Here is a 26,190-nt window from a genome sequence, read left to right as displayed (position 1 = left end):
CCAGTCCTCCAATTATCCAGGTCCCTCTGGATTCTCTCTCTACCCTCCAACGTATCTACCTCTCCCCCTAGTTTTGTGTCATCTGCAAACTTACAACCCAGTCCCTCATCCAGGCCATTAATAAAGATGTTGAATAGCACCGGCCTCAGAACCAAGCCTTGCGGCACTCCGCTTGAAACAGACCGCCATCCAGATATTGAGCCATTGACCACTAACCGTTGGGCCCGACCATCAAGCCAGCTTTCTATCCATCTTATAATCCAAGGATCCAATCCATATTTCCTTAACTTATGGACAAGAATGTCGTGGGAGACCATGTCAAAAGCCTTGCTGAAGTCAAGGTATATCACATCCACTGACTTCCCCATGTCCACAGAGCTTGTTACCTCATCATAGAAGCTAATCAGATTGGTCAGGCAGGACTTGTTCCTGGTGAATCCATGTTGGTTACTTTTGATCACTTTCCCCTCTTCCAAGTGCTTCAAAATGGGTTCCTTGAGGATTCCCTCCATTATTTTCCCAGGGATTGAGGTAAGGCTGATTGGTCTATAGTTCCCTGGATTGTCCTTCTTTCCTTTTTTAAAGATGGGCACTACATTTGCCTTCTTCCAGTCTTCCGGTATCTCCCCCGATCTCCAAGAGTCATCAAGAATAAAGGCCAAAGGTTCAGCAATGACCTCTGCCAATTCCCTGAGTACCCTGGGGTGCATTAAATCCAGACCCATGGACTTGTGCACATCTAGTTTTTCTAGATAGCTCAGAATTTGTTCCTTCCCCACAGATGGCTGCCGTCTACCTTCCCATACTGCATGATCTAGGACTGTCAAGGGGAAGTTGACTTTGTCCGTGAAGACTGAGACAAAAAAAGCATTGAGTACTTCAGCTTTTCCTGCATCATCTGTCACTAGGTTACCTCCCTCATCCAGTAAAGGCCCCACACCTTCTCTGATAACCTGTTTATTGTTCACATGCCTGTAGAAACCCTTCTTGTTACTCTTCACATCCCTTGCCAGCTGCAGTTCCAATTTTGCTTTCGCTTTCCTGATTACTGCCCGGCATTCTCCAGCTGTATGTTTATACTCTTCCTTAGTCAACTGTCCATGTTTCCTTTTCTTGTATGCATCCTTTCTGAATTTAAGATGACTAAGGATTTCCCTGTTAAGCCAAGCTGGTTGCCTACCATGTTTGCATTTCTTACTACGCAGCGGGATCGTTTGTTCCTGTGCCTTCAGTAAGACTTCTTTAAAATTCTTCCAGTTCTCTTCAACTCTTTTCCCCTTCATCTTCGTTTCCCAAGGGATCCTGCTCATCCGGTGTCTTAGGGAGTCAAAGTCTGCTTTTCTGAAATCAAGGGTCTGTATGTTACTTCTCACCCTTCTTCCTTTCATCCAGATCCTGAAATCTACGATCTCATGGTCGCTGCAGCCCAGGTTCCCTCCCACTTCTATTTCTTCTACTAGTTCTTCCCTGTTTGTGAGCAGCAGGTCAAGTTGCGCACGGTCCCTGGTCAGTTCCTTCAGCACTTGTACCAAGAAGTTATCCCCAGCATTCTCCAAAAACTTCCTGGATTGTCTGTGTGCTGCTGTATCGGTCTCCCAACAAATGTCCGGATGATTAAAGTCTCCCATGAGAACCAGGGCCTGTGATCTGGAAGCTTCACTTAGCTGTCTGAAGAAATCCTCATCTCCCTGATCTGGCGGTCTATAGCAGACACCAACTACAACATCACCTCTGTTACTTCCACCTCTAAACTTAATCCAAAGACACTCAACTGGATTTTGTCCTTCCTCATACTGGAGCTCTGAGCAATCATACTGCTCCCTCACACAGAGCGCAACTCCTTCTCCTTTTCTCCTCTGTCTGTCCTTCCTAAACAATTTATAACCGTCCATGACCGTGCTCCAGTTATGCGAATCGTCCCACCAAGTCTCCGTTATTCCAACCACCTCATACTTGTGTGACTGTGCCAGGGCCTCTAATTCTTCCTGTTTTGTTCCCCAGGCTTCTGGCATTAGTGTACAAGCATCTTAGAGAAGGGGTTGATTGGCCCACTTTCTCCTCTTCACCCAGGAAACCCACTTGATTGTTCCCTCCTCCTTCCACACTTACCTCCGGGCTTGTGTCACCTTCCCCTGACAAACCTAGTTTAAAGCCCTACTCACTAGGTTTGCAAGCCTGCCCGCAAAGATGCTCTTCCCTCTTTTAGTGAGGTGGATCCCTTTTAATGAGGTGGACCCCATCTCTTCTCAGCAATCCCTGTTCACGAAACAGAATCCCATGGTCAAAGAAGCCAAATCCTTCCCTGCTACACCACCTATGCAACCACGCATTTACCTCTGTGATTTGACGATCCCTCCACGGACCCCTTCCTTCCACAGGGAGGATAGACGAGAAGACCACCTGTGTTCCGTATTCCTTGATCTTTCTCTCAAGGGTTACGTAGTCTGCTGTGATCCCATCAAAGTTGTTCTTGGCTGTATCATTGGTTCCTACATGAAGAAGTAGGAAGGGGTAATAGTCTACAGGTTTTAGAATTTTTGGCAGCGACTCTGTAATATCCCGAATTCAAGCTCCATATTCCGAATTCTAGCTCCTTCACCCCCTTCACTCCCCATGGTCACTGTTCAGCAAGCCCACTTCCTTTCTTGTTTTCTTTTCCTGCAGACAGCTACAGAACCTTTTGCTGTTGGCTTTAGTTCCCTTTGCAGGGCCCAGCTCTGCTTGGCTCTTGGCAGTTCTCAATTCATCCAGCCATGGCTGGACCTCTGAGGGGCTGATCCCACACCCCCATCCATTTCCTGCAGGCTTTCTGCTCTCTCTGCATCTCCTGTTTGAGATGCTTGTTCCTCCACCTTGTTTTGTCATTCTGTCATTCTTCCCTACATGTTTTTTCCCTTGTTTGGGAGTCAGGCTCCAGATAGTTTCTGCAACATTGACTTGAGGCAATTCCAAGCTCCCTCCACTTTCAGATCCTGGAGTTCTCTGGGCCAGTCCACATCCCTAAGTAATTCCATTAATTTATTAAAGTTTGCCCTTTTGAAATCAAGGCCCCTTGTTCCAGAACAGTTCTGTTTATCTTTAGGGTTGATCCTGCTTCAGGCAGGGGGCTGGACTAGATGACCTCCTGAGGTCTCTTCCAGCCCTAGGATTCTATGATTCTATAATCCTTCCATCAAGTTTAAACTGAATTAGCTCATAATCAGTGGAACCAACATTGCCCCCTAGAACCAGTTCTTCTGTGAGATTCTCACTACACACCAATACCAAATCTAAAATGGCATCATCTCTTGTTGGTTCAGCGAGGATTGATGAAGAATTCTGAGCTATCATATCCAGGGATATTTGGCCCTAGCGTTGTTAATAGCCCTTGTCCCCCAGTCCATAGCTGTAAAGTCAACCTCCCATAATCTCTCATTTCCCAGTATTATTTATTTAATTTAAAACATTAAGGAGACTCCAGCCATATCCAGTTCGGATTCTGAGAGTCTGTCGTACGCCCCATGCTCTATCCTGGGGAGCTCCTGCTAGTCTTCTTCCCCAAAGTGACTGTGACCAAAATAGAGTCATTTATCCATTCCATCACTTCCAATTTCTTTATACTCTCCATCATTAATATTCAGAACTACTCCACCACCTTTGCCTTTAGTTCTGTTTTACCTGAACACCCCTCCTGTTCCACATCTCTTCCTCTGTTTACCTCCAAATGGCACTTCCCCAGCTTATAGCAAAAATTCTTGTTAGGTCCTAAAATGCATGGCCTCCCATTTCACACTCTTACATTTAATCAAATTTCTATTACTCCAGTTTTCGAGGTCATCTAGATCTTCTTGTGTGACATTCCAACTTTGAATATCTAATTTCACTTTCGATTATAGAATCACAGGATTGGAAGGGACCACAAGGCCCATCTAGTCTAGCCCCCTGCCAAGCGGAAGAATATTTTGTGTCTAACTTTTCCAAGACAAGTATCAGAGGGGTAGCCGTGTTAGTCTGTATCTGCAAAAACAATGAGAAGTCGTGTGACACCTTATAGGCGAACAGGTATTTGGAGCATAAGCTTTCATGGACAAAGATGCACTTTGTCAGATGAAGGGTCCTGTGGCACCTTATAGACTAACAGAAAAGTTTTCAGCATGAGCTTTCGTGAGCACAGACTCACTTCATCATCTTCGTCACTTCCAGCATCTGATGAAGTGAGTCTGTGCTCACGAAAGCTCATGCTCAAAACTTTTCTGTTAGTCTATAAGGTGCCACAGGACCCTTCGTTACTGTTACAGATCCAGACTAACACGGCTACCGCTCCGATATTTGTCAGATGAATGAGTGGGGGTTTCAGAGGAGCTTCCAAATTTACAGGATCATTAAAAGGAGGGAGTCCCAATCAAGAGGAGGGCCAGAGTTGACAGGGTCAAGTCAGTCAGGGAGGATGTGGCCCATAATCAGCAGCTAATGTGGATGTGTAAATACCAAGAGAGGAGAAACTGCTTTTGTAATTTGACAACCACTCCCAGTCTCTGTTCAATCCTTGGTTGATGGTGTCAAATTTGCAAATGAATTGTAGCTCTGCAGTTTCTCCTTGTACTCTGTTTTTGAAGGATTTTTTTCGTTTTGTTTTGTTTGGTTTGGTTTTTTTGCAGGATGGCTACTTTTCAATCTGCTACTGAGCGTCCATGGAGATTGAAGTGTTCTTCTACAGGTTTTTGTATGTTACCATTCCTGATATCTTATTTGTGTCCATTTATTCTTTTAGGTAGAGACTGTCCAGTTTGGCCAATGTATATGGCAGAGGGGCATTGCTGGCACATAATGGTGTGTATTATATTAGTAGATGTGCAGGTGAAAGAGCCCCTGATGGTGTGGTTGATGTGGTTAGGTCCTGTGATGATATTGCTGGTGTAGATATATGAGCAGACTTGGCACCGAGGTTTATTGCAGGGATTGGTTCCTGGTTTGGAGTTGCTGTGCTGTGATCTATAGTTGCTGGTGAGAATTTGTTTCAGGTTGGCAGGCTGTCTATAGGTGAGGACAGGCCTGCCTGCCAAGGTCTGTGCGAGTGAAGGCTCATTGTCTGGGGTGGGCTGTAGATCACTGATGATGCACTGGAGAAGTTTTAGCTAGGGGTATGTATATGATGGCCAGTGGGGTTCTGTTGTTTTACTTGTTGGGCCTGTCTTACAGCAGGTGGCTTCTGGGTACACGTCTGACTCTGTCAATCTGTTTATTCACTTCCTTAGGTGTGGATTGTAGTTTCAGGAACTCTTGGTAAAGGCCTTGTAGGTGTTTGTCTCCGAGGGCCTGAAGCAAATGCAGTTGTACCTTAGTGCTTGTTTGTATGCAATGGATGGTGTGGTGTGCCCTGGATGGAAGCTGGAGGCATGTAGGTAAGCATAGCGGTCCGTGGGTTTCTGGTGTAGGCTGGTGTTTATGTGACCCTCACTTATTTGCACAGTAGCCTCCAGGAAGTGTGTTGTTGCTTCTTGCATGTGCTTCTCTTGCAGAGCATCACACAGCTGGCTCAAGTTGAGGCTGTGACTCTCCAAACTCCCAGATCCATCTCAAGCACATTGCTGCCAAGCCGTTCATCACCCACGCTGTATTTGAAAATCTGGCTTTTCTCCTCTGAGCACAGCACTTTAGATATGTCTGTTCAACTTGGTTGTGTTATCTGTAGCCCAGGTCTCCAATTCATCAAGATTCCTCTGAATCTTCGCTCTGTCTTCCAGGTTTTTTACCTCTGCACGTGTGATCCGTTCACTCTCTAGAGCTACATCCAGGTCATTAGAAGATGTTAAATAGCACCAGACTCTGTAGTTCAATGTTCCCTCTAATCTTCTCCATCTGTATGTGGACTTTTTACGTGCATTGAGGCATGTGCAAATGTGCACTGCTGGGAGAAACAGAAAACCCAGCCGTGGATGCTCTGCCAATCAGCTGGGACGTAGTTCTAATTCCTCCTTTTTATTATCAAGACTCTTTGCATTGGTGCACAGCCATCTTTCTTCTGTTTGGGTTCCCCCAGATTCCTCACCCAGCTATGTAGAGTCATTCTACACCCACTTTTGCCTGAGCTGTCTGTGTCTTTGGTATTGGTGTTTTCTTTCCTCTTAAGGGCCATTCTCCTCCCTGCTGTTTCTTTCCCCACTGCTGTATTCTGTCTTATTTGATCTTCCTCCTGCTCAGCATTAGAACAAGATGAGGAGGGTACATCAGCATCTCCCAACTGTTTCTCCAAAATTCTTAGTTTAAAGCTATTTTAACCAGTTGTGCCAACCTCCACCTCAGAAGTCTGGTTCCTCCCTTCTCAGGTAGAGTCCATCCCATGAGAACAGTCATCTGTCCGTGAATGCTTCCCTACGGTCGAATACTCCAAATGGCCCCTGACAGCATGCCACTTGAGCCAACTGTTGAGCATCAATCTTGTCCCACCTTCACTCTCCTCCTCTAGGGACAGGCAGAATCCCACTGATGATCCATCTCTGTCTCCTTGAGCATCTTCCCCCAGCCTGGCCTGGTTTCCTCCAAGTGAGAGTCTGACTGTATCATTTGGTTCCCCTGTGAAGGACAATCAGTTCTTTCCTGCTCACATTAGGATCTTCTTCAGCCTCAAGTCTTCATCCTGCATCTTAATCCCTGGCAAACAGAACACCCTCCTGTTCTCTGAATCAGCTCTGGTGACAGGCTGCTCTGTTCTTCTGAGTAAGGAGTCACTGAACAGATCGACCAGCCTCTTCCTGAGGTTGGTGTGATTCTCCAGTCCGCCTCCTGCTCTTTCTGGCTGCAAGTACTCTGGTCTTTCGTTCTCCTTTGCGATGTTCCGCAAGTCATCTTCTGTCCTCCCAGGGCTCCAGACTCTGGGGCTAGGGCCACACTGTAGTTCTATCTTGAAATACCTTGTGCAATTTGGACAAATCAATGCTGAGGTAACTTATTTTGAATGTAGGTGCCAGCTGCACAGCACCAGAGTTTGAAATAAGTGCCTATTTAGAACTTCCTGCCATCGCTCTGACCATGAGGGTTAGCAGGAACGAAATACTGTGCTCAAAATAGCCCCACTATTTTGCATGCAGTGTTTGGCCATAGGGTTTCGATTTCGGGATACAAATGTATCCCAAAATAGAAGCTTCAGAGTAGCCGTAGCCTGGTTGTCTGCATCAATTTCTTCCTTCTTATAGGACTGGCAACTCTTCTTTTCTCTCTGACTCCCTCACCTTCCATTACTGCCTGCTGGGGCCCTTCTTCGTCATTGAACTCAGCAAACCTGCCCCCTGAGCTCTCTTCTCCCCACACTAGCCAGTCTTTTCCTCGGTAAGTTTTGTAATTGTCACCCACCCACCATGGGGTGTTGGTCACTGTCCCATACAGTGGCATCAAGACCAGTTACAGAGACACAGGTGAGTCTCCTCAACAGCCTTTTAGCTCAAACTGAAGAGGTTCCTGCATTAACCTCCCTAGGGCCCAGCTTTGAGATCCACAGGGAGTGGTTATATAATCATATGCTTCATGTGCCCCTTTCCTCAGTCACCCAGCAGTGCCCCCTTACAGTTCTTCAGTCCAGCTTCCCGTAGAATCCTAGGGCTGAAAGGAACCTCAGGAGGTTGTCTAATCCAGCCTCCTGCCCAAAGCAAGATCAACCCCCAACTAAGTCATCCCAGCCAGGACCTCGTGAAGCAGGGACTTAAAAACCTCTAGGGATGGAGAATCCACCACCTCTCTAGGCAACGCATTCCAATGCTTCACCACCCTCCTGGGGAAGTAGTTTTTCCTAATATCCAACCTACTCCTCTTCTTCTATAACTTCAGACAATTGCTCCTTGTTCTGCCATCCGACACCGCTGAGAACAGTTTCTCTCCATCCTGCTAAAAGCTCCCCTTCAGGAAGTTGAAGGCTGCTATTGAATCACCCCTCAGTCTTCTCTTCTGCAACCCAAATAAGCCCAAATTCCCTCAGCGTCTCCTCATAGGTCATGTGCTCCAGCCCCTTAATCATTTTTGTTGCTCTCTGCTGAATCCACTTGAGTGCATCCACATCCCTTCTATACTAGGGGGCCCACAACTGGATGCAATATGCCAGATGTGGCCTCACCAGTGCTGAGTAGAGGGGAACAACAACTTCTCTAGATGTGCTGGAAATGCTCCTCCTAATGCACCACAATACGCTGTTAGCCTTATTGGCTACAAGGGCGCACTATTCACTTGGATCCAGCCTCTCATCCACTGTAATCCCCAGGGCCTTTTCTCCTGCACTGCTACTAAGCCAGTTGATCTCCAGCCTGTAACAATGCTGGGGATTCTTCTGTTCCAAGGGCAGGACTCTGCATTTGTCCTTGTTGAACCTCATCAGATTTCTTTTGACCCAATCCTCCAATTTGTCTAGGTCACTCTAGACCTGATCCCTACCCTCTAATGTATCTACCTCTCCCACAGTTTAGTGTCACCTGCTGAGGGTGCAGTCCATCCCCTCATCCAGGTCATTAATAAAGATGTTGAACAGTACTGGCCCTAGAACCGATCCTTGTGGCACTCCACTTGAAACTGACTGCAAACCAGACATGGCGCCTTTGATCGCTACCCATTGGGCCCAACCAGGTTTCTATCCACCTTACAGTCCATGTATCCAATTCATACTTCCTTAACTTATGGGCAAGAATGTTGTGGGAGACCGTATCAAAAGCTTTGCTAGAGTCAAGGTACATCACGGCCATTGACTTCCCCATGTCCACAGAGCCAGTTACCTCATCATAGAAGCTAATCAGGTCAGTCAGGCAGGACTGGCCCTTGGTGAATCCATGTTGACTGTTCTTGATCACTTTCCCCTCTTCCAAGTGCTTCAAAATGGATTCCTTGTGTGGATCCCCTCCATGACTTTTCTGGGACTGAAGTGAGGCTGACCAGTCTACAGTTCCCTGGATTGTCTGTCTGTCTTTTTTTAAAGGTGGGTGCTACGTTTGCCTTTTTGCAGTCATCTGGGACCTTTCCTATCTCCACAAGTTTTCAAAGACAGTAGCTTGCATCTGCAAGCCTTGCCTTGTCCCTTCAGTGCTGTCTTGCTTTCCCTCCATGATCTGCTTGAATCACCTTGAAACTCAGCCACAGAGGACTCATCCTTCTCCATACTGCAGTGTGCAGAACAATATAATGATGGGGACATGTGACTACCCCCCATCTCCTCTGCCCAAAAAATACCCCTCCCCCCACAGGAATTACTTGCAGGAATGGGGAGCTCTGCCTGGCAACCACGCTGAGGTGGGAGTGTCCCACCGCCACTGCATGAAACAGAGCAGTGACCCAGAGCAACTGGCATGAAAAGTGGCTAGTCCCACGCCTTCTGCTCCCAGCCAAGGCCTGACTGACAGTGACAGGGGCTGAGCAGGTTGGAGGGCAGGTGCAGGCCCAGCAGGAGGAGGACCGAACCCTTCTCCCTCCCACCAGCAGGACAAGCAGAAATCCAGGGAAGCAATTGACCCCACATGCAACATCTCTGAATTCAACCCCACAATTCCACCTGCGTCTGAAAACCTCCAATCTTCTCATCCATCAGCTGTGTCAGGTGGCATTTCATACAAACAAAGCTCTGCTCAGGTTCCCACTCCAGCATAATGTGAGTTCCACAGAGTGGATGGTTCATAATATTTGTATGATCATTGCACAGGCCTCAGTTTCCCCTATGTTATGGGAGAGCAGGAGGGAAAGATGTTTGCTCTTTGCAAAGGCTCAGGGATACAGGTGAGACCAATACCTGGTTTCCTGGGGCTGGAGGATCCTTGGATAGTGTGACCATATTTCCCTAGGCCAAATACAGGACACCTGGTAAAATTGTGCAGATTTCAGCACGTTCAATGGAAATCAGTGAAACCTACACCGTACAAATGTTCAAAACAACATTGTTTACTGAGCGCCCATTAAAAGACGTACTATGTTTTTATAAGTAGTGATAGGTGGAAAATAGATATTACAAGCCAGTGGTCACTGCTCTGTAGCAGGGCCTGCGCCAGGCTCCATTAGCCCCGAAAGGCCCCCATCAATGTTCAGCTTCCCATGGGCCTGAAGTGCAATCTGGCCCTGACTCTCTCCCATGGGCTCCACAGGGAGCACCTGGGGAATGCATGATTAAGTCCTGCCACTCCCAGCTATTGCCCTGCACTGGGGCACTGGATGGGGGGCTCCTGCCTTGCAATGGTGTCCCTAGGCATAGGGGCTGCAGCTCCCCAGTGAAAGCCAGGAATGAAGGTTGCAGCCTGCAGGCCTGTGAGGGGGTCCACCCTGGCAGTGAGGGTGGCTGCCCAGCCATGGAGCACTAGAGCTACGTCTACACGGGGATGCTACATCAAAATAGCTTATTTCGATGTAGCGATGTAGCGAAGTCGAAATAAGCTATTTCGATGAATAGCGTCTACACGTCCTCTAGGGCTGGTGCTGTTGACGTTGGGCAGCACCACATCGAAGTAGGCGCTGCAGGGGAGCGTCTACACGCCAAAGCTGCCCACATCGAAATAAGGGTGCCAGGAACAGCTGCAGACAGGGTCACAAGGCGGACTAGCACTTCCGGGACAACAGCTCCCTTAAAGGGCCCCTCCCAGACACACTGAGCCTGCACAGCACGCGGTCTGCAGAGCCACAGGCACGCACACCCCATCGAAGCAGTATGGACCCCCAGCAGCAGCAGCAGCAGGAGCAGCAGCCAGAGGTCCCCACAGCCGCCCCTGCAGGAGCAGTGCTTGCCCTGCTCAGTGCTATGCAGGAGGCAGCTGACCACCTTTTATTCGTGGAAGAGGGGCTGCCCCCAGGGGAGGAGGAAGCAGCCCCAGACCTTGCTGCCCTCCGCCCCGCCTTCCCCCCCCGCCGCACACGCCTCCGGCTGTGGAGCTACCCCACAAGCACCGACTGGTAGAAGCGGCTGGTGCTCGGTGAGTGGGACAACGAGCGCTGGCTCCAGAATTTCCACATGAGCCGGCAGACATTCCTGGAGCTCTGCCAGTGGCTCACCCCTGCCTTATGGCACCAGGACACCTCCATGCGACGTGCCCTCATGGTCGAGAAACGGGTCGGCATCGCCGGCTGGAGGTGGGGACCTACATCCCCCAGCGGGAGATCCCTGTGGGGGACACCACCATGCCCCTCTGCGTTGTCGCAGACGCGGCGTACCCCCTCCGGCCCTGGCTCATGCACCCTTACACGGGCTATCTCACAGCCAGCCAGGAGCGGTTCAACACGCGCTTGAACCATGCGCGCCAGGTGGTTGAGCGCACTTTCGGCCACCTCAAAGGGCGCTGGAGGTGTCTCCTCACCCACCTGGATGCGGGCCCCACCAACATCCCCCAGGTTGTGGGTGCGTGCAGTGCACTCCACCACCCAGTAGAGAGCAAGGGGGAGGCCTTCTTCCAGGGCTGGGCTGTGGAGGCTGGCAGGGCCGACGTGCAGCCACCCACTGCCCCCAGTCGCCAGGTCAACCCCGAGGGGATCCGGGTCAGGGAGGCCCTGCTGCTGGTTCCCCATCCCCAGGAGATGCTGATGATGATGATGGGTGCCCCCCCGCCCCCGGGACCCTAGGTTCCGCTCCCCCCATCCCCAGGGATGGGGCATGGCGCTGTCCTGCTGGGGGGCAGGGGGTGATGCACTCTTCTGAGGGACATGCCACTGCTGTCCTTGGGGCCATGGTCATGTCTGTTGTCCCTGCCCCTTAACCCCGGGGATGTGCACCGGGGGGGTACATACCTGACGGTCCGCTCCCACGGTCGGGGGACACCCGGGGGACGGATGCCCTGCTGGAGCTCCGGGATGAGATGGCGATCCGGAGCCCTCTGTTGCTGGAGGAGTCCCCCTCCTCCTCCTCCTCCTCCGGCATCCCAGGGGTGGGCTCCTGGGGGGGGCCCCGGGGTGCAGGGCTTGCCTCTGGGGCAGATTCTGTCTCCGGGGCCTGCTGGGGCTCATTGACCGAGGTGTCAAGAGTGGCCGGGGGGGAGGAGGTGTACCGGGGGCCCAGGATGGCCCTGAGTGCCCTGTAAAAGGGGCAAGTGGTGGGGGCGACCCCAGATCGGCTGGCCGCGTCCTGGGCCTGGGCATAACCCTGCTGCAGCTCCTTCACCTTACTCCTGATGTGGTCAGGAGTGTGGGCAGGGTGACCCCGGGCGGCCAGGCCCTCGGCCAGCTGAGCGAACGCATCCGCGTTCTGCCTCTTGCTCCCTGTTACCTGGAGCACCTCCTCCTTGCCCCAGAGCCCCAGCAGGTCCTGGATCTCGGCCTCCGTCCAGGAGGGGCCCCGCTGCCTCTTCCCAGGCTGGCTGCCAGGCTGGGAGCCCTGGCTCCCCTTGGGGGGGGTGCCCTGGGGGTGCTTGGGGGGCTGCCTAGCAGCCATCAGTGCAGGGTGGTGGGTTGGGGCTGCTGCGTGGCAGTGCTGCTGCCTGCACGTGCTCTCAGCTTCCTGCACAGGAACGCAGGGGGCGGGGAGCTTTAAGAGGCTGCTACATGCAGTGACCATAGAGCTCAGGGGCTGGAGAGAGCGTCTCTCAACCCCTCAGCTGATGGCCGCCATGGCAGACCCCGCTATTTCGATGTTGCGGGACGCGCATCGTCTACAGGTGCCCTACTTCGATGTTCAACGTCTTAGTAGGGCGCTATTCCCATCCCCTGATGGGGATAGTGACTTTGATGTCGCGCCGCCTTACGTCGATTTCAACTTTGAAACGGCGCTCGCCACGTGTAGACGTGGCGGGCACTATTTCGAAGTTGGTGCAGCTACTTCAACGTAGCTGGCTCTTGTAGATGCGGCTTAGGAGTACAGCCTGGCAGAGAAGGGGGCTGCCCCCAAGCAATGGGGCACAATGGAGCTGCTGCCCCAGGGGGCAGTGGGCGAGGGCTCCTCCACAGCTGCCCCACACCGAAGGGCACCCCAGCTGTTCCACACTGCAGGCTGCTGGAAACTGGCTGCCTCCCTCTGCAGGGGAGCTCACAGTTAGGTCTCTGAGGGAACCCCTGATTGAGACAAAGTGTGTTACCAAATCTGGGATTACATCACCAGTCTGTCCATTCAGGTTGTTTTTCTCCAGCCCTGGGCTCAGGCGAGTAGGTGGCGATCCCACTTGTACTACAAGAAAGGATTTCTAGCCCTCTTGGTTATGAAGGAAAGTTTGAAAATGTGAACTCTAATGGTGCAAAATACCATACGGCTGCCCTGTGCTGCCAGCAATGGGGGCTGCTGTCCTGCAGGGGAGCTCCCAGCTCCAGGGGTGTTTGCCCTGTGGGAGCAGCACTCCTTGGCTGCCCTGTGCTTCAGAGAGCTGGCAATGGGGCTGCAAGTGCCGCGGATGTTGCTCCCGCCTTCCCCAAGCTGCGTGGTGCCGGCAATGGGGCTGCAACCCTGCCTTGGTGGGAGAAGTCTCCCTGGCTGGAGGGGCAGCAAAAAGGACTTTGGGGAGGACACACGTTACCCCCCACCTCTCCCCACCATACCCTGCCTTACCTTATGGCATGGCCCCTGCTGGCTCCCTCTCCTGCTGCTGCTGCCTGCACACCTGGCCAGTCAGTATGTGCTACACATGCTCTCTGGCCAGCACCTGGTACTTGCAGCTGTGACTGAGGTGACCTGGGGGAAGGACAGCTCAGCAGGAGGAGAAAATACGGGACAATTAGCCCTTTGGTTAAAATAAGTTGGGACGCCTTCCTGCCACCTGAAATACGGGACCGTCCCAGCCAAAACAGGATAGAGGGTCACCCTGGCCTTGGAGCCAGCATTTCAAAAATGTGGTTTGTTGCTAGGGGGTTTATTGGTAGATTCCAAAGCTAAAAAGGACAATTCTGAGCATCTGGTCTACCTCTGGTATAAAACAAGCCAGAAAACTGCTCCGAAATAATTCTCAGAGCAAGTTGGTTAGAAAAATGACAGCAAGGGTAAGTGATGAATTATTCCCATTGTAAATTACTGAGTTAAAACCGTGCACCTTAGTTCTGGTGTGAAGTTGTCTAGCTTCAGTGTCCAGCCCCTGGGTTGTGTGATAAGTTTCTCTGTCATATTGAAAAGTCCATTATTAAGTATTTCCCTACAGTGGTGGGTCATCCCCCTCAAGCTGCCAGAGAAGGGGCGGCTGCCGGCCCCAACCAAGGGCAAAGCAGATGCTAGGGCTGTGGGGAAGTGGCCCAAGGAGAGACAGCAGCAGTGAGAGGAATTTGAGGTGAAGGTAGAGGCTGCGCTCCATGTGGTCACTGGCCTGGCCCAGAGCAGCAAGCAGGTCAGCATCCGCCCCCCACACTCACCGTTGGGGAAGTGGCAGGCTCAAGGAGGAGCCAAGGAGCTTGAGGCCAGAAGGCCTATGGGGGTGATGTTACGCTGTGGGCAGAAGGGGACACAGAGAGAGAGAGAGATATTGGGAAGAGAGGAAATCTGTCCCTAAGGGAGAACATCAGAAAAACCCCAGGAGCCTGACCTGTGAAGAGACGTCAAACCGTGACAGAATGGACAAGGCAAGTTCAATGAGGCTGGACCTGTTCAGATAACTTCTCCAGCAGTGCTGTGTCCACTCCTGGGGCAGGCGTGCAAGCTGCCAGCCTCACGCTACTGAAGGCTCCAAGCACCCCACAGGCCCAACACAGTTCAGCAGCGTTAGCCTCTGCAGGCCACCAGTGCTTTATTTACCTGCATGGCCACCAGTGTGGCTGCTCGCAGCTGTCGTTGGCTGCAAATCACCCTTCCCAGTGGGGGAGCTGCAGGAAGTGGCACGGACACCCCTTCCCGCACCGCTGACAGCCTGGGACCAGTGATCCGTGGCCCGTGAGAGCTGCAAGTGGCCATGCTGTGCTGACCACAGCCTGCAGCCTCCTTAGTGCCCACCCCTGCCCTACCCCTTCAGATGCCAGCTAATCCCCTGGGCCGAGATGCAAGTCTGGGGCGACGAGGGGGGAGAAAGAGAAGAGAGGACTTCAAACCCCTTTTCATTGGCAGGTCTTCCTAGCCTGTGTCTTAACCTTCCACATTGCCCTCTCTCTCAATGAATAGCAGCTTTATTAAGCACAGGATGAGTACTGAGTTCATGGAGAGGAAAGAAAACATCCTTCTCTGAATATTTCTTCCTCCCGCTCGCCAGGGACATCAGTGTCATGAATTCCATACTGAGGCCCGTGGGCAAATCTTCACCAGTAGCGAAGACACAATTGTTCAAAAATACGTCAGAATCTGGCCCCACTTCATCTTCACCAGGGCCGCCTGAGTGGGTCTGAGGTGTTGTCCTGTCTGAAGTAAGTTAACCTCACTGACAAGTGGTAGCCAATTTGCGTCAAGACCCTGGACACAAAGGAGGAGAGAGCACATTCGCATGCATCTAGGTCGCAGGTGCCATTGCAAAACCATCTCTTACCTGTCTCCTCTTAGCAGCATCTGAATTGTCAAACCAAGAGGTTGTCAACAAACACACTCACTGCAGCCAAAACACAGGGGCCACTGCGCCAGCATCTGCTCATCTCTGCAGCGGCTCATTTACGGTTGGAAAACAAAACCCCAAGCTCCACATAAAAGGCAGTTTGAATAGATGATTCCCCCCCCCACACCCCCGGCTCCCGGCCCTTCTCTCCAGCTCTCTCCTCACAAAGAGGTGACCTTTTCAAGTCTCTTATCGGGAAGCTTCACTTAAAAGAGCCGCTGACGCCTCCTGAACAGCACTGAAAAGCCCTTCTCTTCGGCACCGACCCCGCCGCTCAGTTTCTCTGGGTCTCTTTCCTCCCTTCCCCCTCTCAATGTGCCACTTCTTTGGATGACAAAGAACTCTCTGTTCCTCATCAGTCCTGCCACCGCCCCCACTCCCCAGCCACAACCCTAGGCTCACTTACAGCACAGTGGCCCATTAATGTCACCACCAGGCAGATGCAGTGGGAGAACAGGGTTAAGTCAGGGGGCTCAAACTCAATGTATCTTAGGCAAGTGCCAGCCCTCAACTCCCCCTAGCAGGCCAGCAGGGGCCCCCCACAGGGCCTGCCTGCGTGCTCCCCTCCCAGGCATCCCCAGCCCTGCTTGCTGCCCCAGGCAATTTAACACCCCCTGCCTGCAGTGGGCTGGAGGACCTCTGGCTGCTAGCGCCATGCTGCTGCCTGCATGTCCTTGTGACCCAGGGGAGGTGGGTGTGGTGCTGTGCTGGCCATAGGACGGGTGCAGTCAGTGCAGTTCCCACGGGCCCTGTGCATTGCAGGACTCCGTGGTGGCTGCCCTGGCCACCCTACAGGCAGGACAGTCCGTCCTATGCAGGTTAGCCCGCAGGGCCATGGGCAGGCTGGGGCTGGCAGCGGGGATTAGGCCACATGCACGCGCGTGCTCGCTGCAGGGAAGTGGAACAACACAGGAGCCTCTGCTCTGCTCTGCCGCCACGTCCCAGGCCAGCCCACTGCAGAGTGCAGCGCAGCGCAGTGCAGTGCAGAGCAGTGCAGTGCAGCGCAGTGCAGTCCAGCGCAGCGCAGTGCAGCGCAGTCCAGGGCAGTGCAGCGCAGCCCATGTGGCGCTCTCATGCCCACCACTGCAATGAAGCAGAGTGACCAGGCTGGCCTAGGAGAGGGCACCTTGCACTGCTTCCCTGTGGCTCCTGCTGCCCCAGTGCGTGTGGGAGCCTGACCCCTGCTACCAGCCCACAGCAGACCCTCCCGCCGGTAATCCCTGAGGCCGTGTCCTTGGGGGAGGGGCTAGGAGGAAGGGGTGCAACTTGGGGGAGGATGGGCGGGGCCAGAGCAGAGGCTGGCAGGGAAGTGTGCGTACACTCCCGCACCCCGGCCGCAGGGACACGTGCTGGCAGCCACGTCCGGTGCAGATTGCAGCCCTGCTTGTGCTGTGGATGGCCCCAGGCCAGGAGCATGAGACCCCAGGCTGTGTGATCTGCGTGAGGTGTCTTCTGAGGTAGCTGGACTGTGGAGCCCGCAAACCACAGCTGTTGGGGAAATGCAGGGTGAGGAGGGAGCTGCTGCGCCCCTGGACCTGCCTGTTGCTCCAGCGTGCTCTGGTGAGTCCCCACCCAAGGTCACACGGCAGCGGGGAAGTGTTGCCTCCATGCGGCGGGCACTCGTACGACGTGCGGCTGAGCTGTACCACCCTCAGGTGCGCTCAGTGCCAGGAACAGCCAGGGAGCACACAGGGCTCACAAGCCAGGCGGAGTCAGACCGACGCTCACGGAGCATTTTAGTCACTTACATAGTGACTGGGAGCAACGGTGACTCTCCCCCTCTCGTCTCCCATCAGGACAGAGGAGCTGGTAGTGGGGCTCAGGAAACCCAGCCCCTGCTATCACCCAGACCAGTAAATTCAAAGCAAGATATCCAGTGCAGTTCCAGGACATCTTATTGATTGGTTGATTAATGATAATTCTAATCTTAAATTATTTGATAGCCTGTACCAACTGTTCCATTGTTTCCTCTTGGATTAGCCTACATTAACCAACTAGCCCCATAAATGCTTTTAAAAACAATATTGGCATGACATTAGTTTTCTTCGTTCCCTCTGAAATTTTCCTTATTTTTGAAGAATTATTAACATCACTGATCTAAAGAGCTCCTTGGCAAAGTAGTCAGAGCTGCAGATTTTAAAATGCTAAGTACTGTATAACCAGCTTAACATTCTCCTTAGACACTTTTGAGGAAGCTGTTTCATATACACTAAGGGGCTATACCTGTCTCATAGTGCTGGACAGGCCCTTGAGAGGTCATTGAGTCCGGTCCCCTGCACTCACAGCAGAACCTATCTCCATCCCTGAGAGATTTTCTTTTTATCTATTTGCCACAGCTCTGTAAATAGCCCCTCTAAGCAGTGAGCTCATAGCCCTGTGTTCAGCAGGCCAATGCTCAAACCACTGAGCTATCCCTCCCCACATCATTATGCATCAGCCAGCTTCTCTCTCAAATATTTACTGAACAGTTCTGTCTGTCCTGCATCTTTACTGACAGTTTTATTGTTGCCACTTGTTTATTATTGGAGCTGTACCACAGGTTGAACCTCTCTAATCTGGCATTCGCTCATCCAGCAATATCTGTGGTCCAGCAAGCTTTTAATTGCCTGGATGTTCACTGGATGGGTGTGGTCATCTTTCCCGTGGTCCCGTAAAATTTGTTTCCTGGCTCTCAGTGTTCTGTGCTGGTATTTAGCTGTAATTTGCCTCTAAATGTTTCCAGTGAGCCCAATACGCCATGGAAGTGTTGGTGATGTTTCTGGACAATATTGCCTTCCTATGGTCCAGCAAATTCTCTGGGTCTGCACCGGTCAGGTCGCCAGGCGGTCCGGCTTGTACTGCTGCTCTTCCTTTAGCTCTTTGACATTTTTTTTTTAAATCTTTCTTGCCCTTGACCCTATTTTCCTTAGTCTGTTGATACCTTTCACTGCATTTCACACATCTCATTTCTAGTTGTTGCTGTCACCTGGTACATAACGCGCAATTCGGTTTCTGATTTTAATGTTGTCATGTCTTCATTTTAATCAAGATTTTTTTCAATTAAGAGTAAAGTAGCCATTGTTTCAGCTGAGAATTTGCAGCTTTTGGGGCAGTGCATAAGAAATGCTTGAACAACACCCAATTTTCATGTACACGGCTCTTTTAAATTTATCCTCACAATTACTGTTGATCATTATTTTTAGCTTTGAAAACTGACCCCCTTTAGTGCAGCAATGGTATTTTTTCAGCCAAACTGGGTGTTAAACTGGGGTTAAGTCTGACAGTACTGATTAATAATTACGGAGATTCTCCCATGGGACCGGTGCGTTGCCCATGGTGCCGAGACCTGGCCCACTGACTTTCTCCCATTCCCACCAGCTGTGCTGTACGCTTGCCCAGGGAAAATTACCTCCTGCCAGGGATGGTGTTGATCCCATGGGGCCTGCTGCAAAACTTGGCTGTGGGATCCCTTCCTATCCAACCACTGCGAGCAACCCCAGGGCATCAGTCCATTCCCGTTTCAGTGCTCAGTTGGGTTGCTGTGGTTCTGCCTATCCCCAGCCAGGGGAATCTCCATTCAGTTCAGCTGAAGCTCAGTGCCTCCTCCTCCTACTGTCAGCTAACGCCCTGCAACTTACCAGGACACCTCGTTTTCCAGTGGCAGCGAGAAAAGGAGCAGGATACGCGGCAGGTTCCGAAGTGAGACAGAAGGACAAAGGGCATAGGAATGGAAAATTACTGAGATACCTTGAAATAGCCTCACTGCTCGATGTCACCAGCCAGCACTTGGCCCAGCTGAGTGTGATGGAAACAGTTAGAAAGCCTGATACTGGCTGCACAGATGGAGAGCTGTGTGCCCCTCCTAGGGAGGGTAGCCAGAGGGCAGGAGTAAGGGGACTCCTTTTCTGGGAAGAGGCTGGAAGAGGCCCACAGCAAGCAGCTGGGGGTCCAGCAGGGCCCAGCACCAGGGCCTGTAAAGAACAGGGGGGAGCCAGAGGCCCTTAGGGAGAACATGCTGGCCAGCTGCGAGATGCTCTATCCCTGCTGTGGGAGCTTGGGAACAGAGAGGGTTAAGGGAGCCCCAGGGAGGCAGAAGAATGACAGTTGTTTGGGTTATACTGAGACCCTTTGTTGCCCTGGCAGGGACCAGGCAAGTGAGCTGCCTGAAGAGCAAGGCCTGGCAGGCTCACCGGCCAGTGGGGGCTAAGGACCCCCACCCCGGGGTTCTAATGGCAAAGTCCCCTACAGCATAGCACCCTGATGGCAAGAACAAGGGCCTGCAGACAGGTGACTGTGCTCCTGCTTCCCATCCCCCTGGGCTCCGGGCTGGCTGCTGGCTTCCTGAGCTCGGACGCCTCAGTCAGGCTTTCTGTGCAGGATTTCAGCTCGGGTAGCTCCTAACGCTGGTGCGTGCCCAGCACCACGTTTCCCTGCACTGCGCTCTGCCCTGGGCCTGTTCCATGCAGCCCACGGAGGGAACACAAACCCAATGCCATGCTGAGGACCTGCGTTTGCTGGGGGGCACCTGCTGTCCTCACTCCACTCTGGTTCAGGCCACGCTCACGCCGATGTTCCAGCCCTGCAAGGGCACATGGGCCCATTGGGAACAACTCAAAGGGATGACACAGCCTGAAGAAGAGTTACCCAGCAGTGCGGGTGGATCGTTCCATCGTGCAATGGCGCAGGCGGCGCAGCTCCAGCCGCCTCCCCAGCAAATGTCCTGCCACAGCATCACTGAAGCATTGAGAGAGGGCCATGAGCAGGCTGGAGCGAGGCCTGGGCAGGCCTGGCTTCTCCCATTGATGGGGTATTTGTGCAGGGTGCTGCACAGGGGCCCGGCCTAGGGCAGCCCCTGCCCTGTAAGCAGTAACAAAGCCAACCTCCCTGCGGGAAGCACTGCGCAGTGCTGTGAGGCAGGCGTTAGCCGGGCTGTGGCGGGGCGGGAGTGTTATTTCCCTAAACTGAAAGCCGACGAGCCCTCAATTCCGCCCGCTGTCAGCACAGCCACCCGCTCACGCCGCTTTGCAGCTTGCGCTGCCAGAGCACAAGTGCTTGTTCAAGAGGAGTGTTTCCTCGGGCTCTGGTTGTCTCCCAGGCCCAGTGCTTAGCCTCGCGCTGCCGCATGACCTTGCAATGCCGGCCAAGCTTTTCTTCCCTGGGCCTGCGCATCCCCAGGAAGGGCCGGCAGAGCAGAGCCTGCTGGCTGGGCTCCCATGCCGAATGGCAGCTGCCATGCGCCACCCCGCCTGCCTGGGCGCCAAGTGCAGCAGCTGAATGGCTGGCGCGGTGGGGCAGGCTCACAGCCACTGGCAGGGGATCTCTTGGCGTAGGCAGACAAGGGGAGAGCGTCGGCCCTGCCCCGTGTAGTGCCACTCGGCTGTGCTGAGCCAGTGGGAAGCCCTGAACACTGAGAGGAGGGGTTGGGGGAAGCAGCCTGAGCAGCGCCCCCGTGTTGGTGGGGAGCATGCACTGGGCTGCATGGGCCCCATCTCCCCAGCTCATACTGAGCCGGAAGCTCCCCCAACAAGCCCAGCCTAATCCCAACAGACCCCTCTCGTTACCCAGGCCTCCACTGCCCCAGGAACCGACAGCCCTCTTTGCCTTAGCTTCTGTCCTCCGGATTCAGCATTCCCTTCAGGCCCCATGCACCTGGAAGGCCCCCGGGGCATTCCCATCTGCCGGTCTCACCAGTCCCTGAGGTGATCCTTAGCATCCAACCATCCTGCACTGGGGCTGCTGCTGCAGGGCCCCTGGGCTATTCCCTTTCCCATCGTTTGTCCTGCCGCCAGGTAGACTAGGGTAGTGGTGTCACCGAGCAGGGGTGCACACGGCCTCCTCTTCATGAGGAGCTCTCGTCTCAAGCCTGGTTTGTGTCAAGGGCCGAGGGCTGCCTGCCCTGGGCTTGTCTCCTGGTTGTCAGCCCCCACTCTGATCCTGCAGAAGTCAGAGCAAGCAAGAGAGGGCCCCAAGTCTGACTGAGAAGGAGGGCAGCATTGGCCCCTCGGCTTTCATCCTGAGGACTGGAGGGTCTCCCTTGTCCCCAAGAGCCATGCTGAGACTGTCACGCTACTAACACTGAGGAGATGTGATGGTCTCAATACCCCGGCAGGCGAGGAGCAGGGTGCGTGGGAGCTGGCCACGTGTGCCAGTCTGGACACAGATGAGCAATTCTCTAATGACTGCAGCTGGCAGGCACTGGCTCCTCAGCTGTGCCCCAATTTGCCTCCTGAGTGGGCATCTCATGCTCACAGCAGCTTTGAAAAGACAAGAGTCTTTGTGCTACTGGTTCACAGCCCAGAGCAACGACCTAACAGATCACATGAGGGTCTGTCACGTTGAAGCCTGGCAGCAGTTTCTGTATCAAAGGTAAGAACCAGGCGCATCAGGTCCTGTGGTCAAATCAGTATATTATTTTGTACCCCTTGAGCTGCCGGATGACTAAGGAAAGGACAGTTATTAAAAATGTTCTTTCCAGCTGGAACATGCTGCTGTAATCATGGGGGTTCTTCCACCGGCTTTTCTTTGTTGGAGCTTTGGCTTAGGGTCGCCTGTCAACTATCCCTCCTTGCTTCCTGTTCAGGGCAGTTTTAGCTGGATTTTTCAAGCAGTTCTCCCAAACCAGCCAAAAATGTGGGACTAGCTAAATAGACCCTCAATCTTGAACAGCTGAGGCAAGAAGGAAAGCAGATGAAGTTCATCTCCAAGCAGAAGCTCCCGTCCTGCCAGTAGTGAGACATGGACAAAAAGAACCAATTTTTAAAGCAGCAGACAGAGAACAGCTAACCAGGAAATTCTCACATTTGTTAAGCTCCTTCCAGCCCTCCCTGGTAAATCTGGAGGACCCAGAAATCAGTAATTGCTTCACAGCTCACTTTCTTTGTAATGACCAAACCTTTAAATTGTCAAGCACTGTGGATATGCAACAACTCAAAATCAGCGCAGGGATGGTGATAGGTCCAGCTGGAAGGCAGCTGACCGGACTGGATGATCTCTTGAGGTCCCTTCCAGCTCTATGGGATATATGTGTATCTCCACGTAAAACTTCAAATTCCTGAAAACTGTTTCGAGAGACGCGGTGGTGGGCTCAATACTTTTGTTGCCCTTCTCTGTATATTTTCTAATTCTATGATCTTTTTGAGGTGGGGTGAACAGAACTGTGTGCAACATTCATACCGTGAACATACTCTGGATTTACATAATGGCATTGTGATATGTCTGTCTTATTCTCTAGTCGGCTCTTAATGGGGCCTAACATCCTGTTTTCTTTTTTGAGTGCCGCTGCACATTGAGTGGATGTTTTCAGAAAACTACCCACGATGACTCCAGGATCTCTCTCTTGAGTGGTAACAGCTCATTTAGATCCAAACATTTTGTATGAAAATGAAAAAAGAATGGCCATGCTGGGTGAGATAAAAGGTCTATTGCTCATTCCCAGCTACTGGCAAATGGGGGCAAACCCTGTCCGTCCCAGGCCTATACACCATGAATGTATCTAGTTCTTCTTTTTGCATCCTATTATAGTCTAGGCCTTCACAGCTTTCTCTGGCAAAGAGGCCCCAGGCTTAGTGTGCAGTGTGTGAAAAAATGTTTCCTTTCTCTTGTTCTAAACCTGCTGCCTCTCAGTTTCAACTGGATCCTGGAACGGAGAATGTTTTGAATATTTGGCCTCTGTGAACTTATCAAATGGCTGTAAGGGGGAAACTGAGGCAAGCCTCAGTCATGGCTGGCCAACAGCAGGCACTCCCTCTGAAACAGACCACCTGGCCAAGACAACTCTCTGAAAGCTGGAACTGCCTCCTCTTTGGCCCTTCAAATCCCAGCTCCCCATGCGCCATGCATTCAGGGACGCAGGACTAGCGTCAGGGCTCTGTTACACAGAGTAATTCATCACTTTCGAAACATGGAAGTGACCATTTGGATCAGCCAGGCTGACCTGCACAGCTCTGGCCAGAGGCTCGCTCAGAGGTTCCTGCATTCAGCCCAAGGCTTATAGCTAAGCTAGAGCAGCTCTTTCAGAAAGATATACACAGTCTTGATGCCAGAACCCCTACAACCCAGCTCAAGTAGGTGCAAAGGTTGTTCCCCCTCACTTCTGGAAAATCCATGTCTTACTGTTCGTTTGAATTGGGGCTGTGGCTACTGTGGCTTTCTTACCCTCTCTCCTTTGGGTAGGATTCCCTTCTCCTCCCTTCCAGGTGGTCCCCTCTGCTCTGCTCTGCCCAGCCCAGGCAGGGCTTCCTGTCCCCTGGTTCTCTGGCTGATAGCAATATGCTAGTAGTCAGCTCTCCTTTTCTCCTCCCTCTTGGACTGAAACGCTGGGAAGGTGTTGAGTGGGGCCCACATTGGTTCCAGGCATTCCAATTTCCCTGCTGTATCTTTTCCCTGATCCACAGGCTATAGCTTACAATATATGACTCTTAGCTCTTTCCTGGTGAGGGCTGGGGGCTTATATACGTGCCCTTTACCTCTCTCCTGTTTGCCAAAGGGGCAACTATCCCAAATTCTGATACCATGTTGTGCGCTACAGTCTGTGGCCAGGCCAAGCTGGGTGGCTGTGGCTGCAAGTGTCAAAATGTACTGCCAGGCGGCGTGAGGGCTTATGCAGCCCAGCCCAGCCCAGTAAGCTGCACCGCTGACCTTCCAGGGCCAGGTCTGGCTTAACACAGGTGTCTGCTTGCCTCTCTGCTCCCAGCTCCTGCCTGCACTGCACCCTTGCAAGAGGCAGCAAGCTTTGAGTGGGTGATACAGACAGATGGATACTCTCTGGCCAGTGGTTTAGAGCTAGAGGCTGGAGCAGAAATCTGTGTGTCTCACCAGGCTGAGGTGGAGAAAGGCATTGATGGTTGGAGGGACCATTTGAAAGTCCCCCTGTGCCTTGGAGAGCAAAAGCACCACTCTCCTGCTCCTCCCGAGGCCAGGTCTTAGTGTGACTTTTTCTGCTAGGTCGAGGGTGGGCAAACTATGGCCTGCAGGGTGCGTCCAGCTCAGCAGGTTTTCAACCAGCCCTCAAACGCTTCCTAGGGAGCGGGTCAGGGGCTTGCCCCACTCTGTGTGTCTGGTGTGCCCAGCCCCAGCTCACAATTCCACCATCTTCCAGCATGCAGCCGAGGCACACGGCACCCACATGACTTCCCTGCACTATTTCTGGGAATCTGGGATCAACCCCCACCCTCCACAGCAGCTCCCCTGCCCCCCGCAGCAGCGTTCCCAAGTCCCTCCTGGGCACACATGGCCACACCCTGGAGAGCCATACCCAGACGCAGCCCTCAGGCCAAAAATTCTGCACCTCACTGTGCGAGGCGAAGGCTCCCTCTGCTCTCGGAAGCCCCCTCCTCATGCAGGTACGTGCAGGGTACCATGCCCAAGTTACCTCGTGACTGTTCTGCTTGGCAAGTTAAAAGCTTGAATGGCAGTTTCGTACACGCTCTGCCTTCCCCCTTTCTCCCTTTTAACACCCTGCTGGAAAAGTATAACAAGTGGGGTTCCGCAGGGGTCTGTGTTGGGACCGGTTCTGTTCAATGTCTTCATCAGTGATTTAGATATTGGCACAGAAGGCACGCTTATTAAGTGTGCAGATGATACCAAGCTGGGAGGGGTTGCAACTGCTTTGGAGGATAGGGTCATAATTCAAAATGATCTGGATAAACTGGAGAAATGGTCTGAGGTAAACTGGATGAAGTTTAATAAGGACAAATACAAAGTGGTCCACTTGGGAAGGAACAATCAGTTTCACACATGCAGAATGGGGAGAGACTGTCTAGGAATGAGTACAGCAGAAAGGGATCTAGGGATTATAGTGGACCACAAGCTAAATATGAGTCAACAGTGTGATGCTGTTGCAAAAAAAGCAAACACGATCCTGGGATGCATTACCAGGTGTGTTGTGAACAAGACACGAGAAGTCATTCTCCCGCTCTACTCTGCGCTGGTTAGGCCTCAGCTGGAGTATTGTGTCCAGTTCTGGGCACCACAGTTCAAAAAAGATGTGGAGAAACTAGAGAGGGTCCAGAGAAGAGCGACAAGAATGATTAAAGGTCTAGAGAATGTGACCTACGAAAGAAGGTTGAAAGAATTGGGCTTGTTTAGTTTGGAAAAGAGAAGATTGAGGGGAGACATGATAGCGGTTTTCAGGTATCTAAAAGGGAGTCATAAGGAGGAAGGAGAAAACTTGTTCTTCTTGGCCTCTGAGGCAATGGGCAAGAGTCAATGGGCTTAAACTGCAGCAAGGGAGGTTTAGGTTGGACATTAGGAAAAAGTTCCTAACTGTCAGGGCGGTCAAACAGTGGAATAAGTTGCCAAGGGAGGTTGTGGAATTTCCATTGCTGGAGATATTTAAGAATAGGTTAGATAGATGTCTGTCAGGGATGGTTTAGATAGTACTTGGTCCTGCCATTGGGGCTGGACTCAATGGCCACTCGAGGTCCTTTCCAGTCCTAGTGTTGTATGATTCTATGATAAGTGCAGCCGCGTGCGCCGGATGCAGCATCCAGAGATGGAGACGTACTCCCCCAATGTCCAGCCTGCGTGCCCTGTCTTGTACACACTGTTCCAATAGGCCGAGGTTGCCAAGGGCTTTAGAGCGTTCTGCGGAACTGTCCTCCTCGTTCTTTACCCCTCTGTTCACTTGTGTCACAGACTCACCGACTTATAGAACTGGAAGGGACCTCGAGAGGTTGGCAGGGCCAAGCAGCAGCTGGATAGATCAGTGCTCAGCAACCTCGATCACCTCATGGCACATTGCAGCACTCGTTATATTTCCACCGCACCCCCCATATATATAACCCAATCCCCTCTGCTCCCCAAG

At 52.3% G+C, this 26,190-nt stretch overlaps 1 protein-coding gene across 1 annotated transcript in view; it reads left to right on the top strand.

The window, feature by feature from the left end:
- TMPRSS9 (transmembrane serine protease 9) overlaps positions 1–26,190 on the top strand; it is a 67,943-nt gene that overhangs the window by 6,644 nt on the left and 35,109 nt on the right. The window lies entirely within an intron of this gene.

Source organism: Carettochelys insculpta, chromosome 27 (genome assembly GCF_033958435.1).
Source record: "Carettochelys insculpta isolate YL-2023 chromosome 27, ASM3395843v1, whole genome shotgun sequence".
NCBI classification, from domain to species: Eukaryota; Metazoa; Chordata; order Testudines; family Carettochelyidae; genus Carettochelys; species Carettochelys insculpta.
Note: the sequence above shows the minus strand (reverse complement) of the source record. Positions and strands in the feature narration are given on the sequence as shown.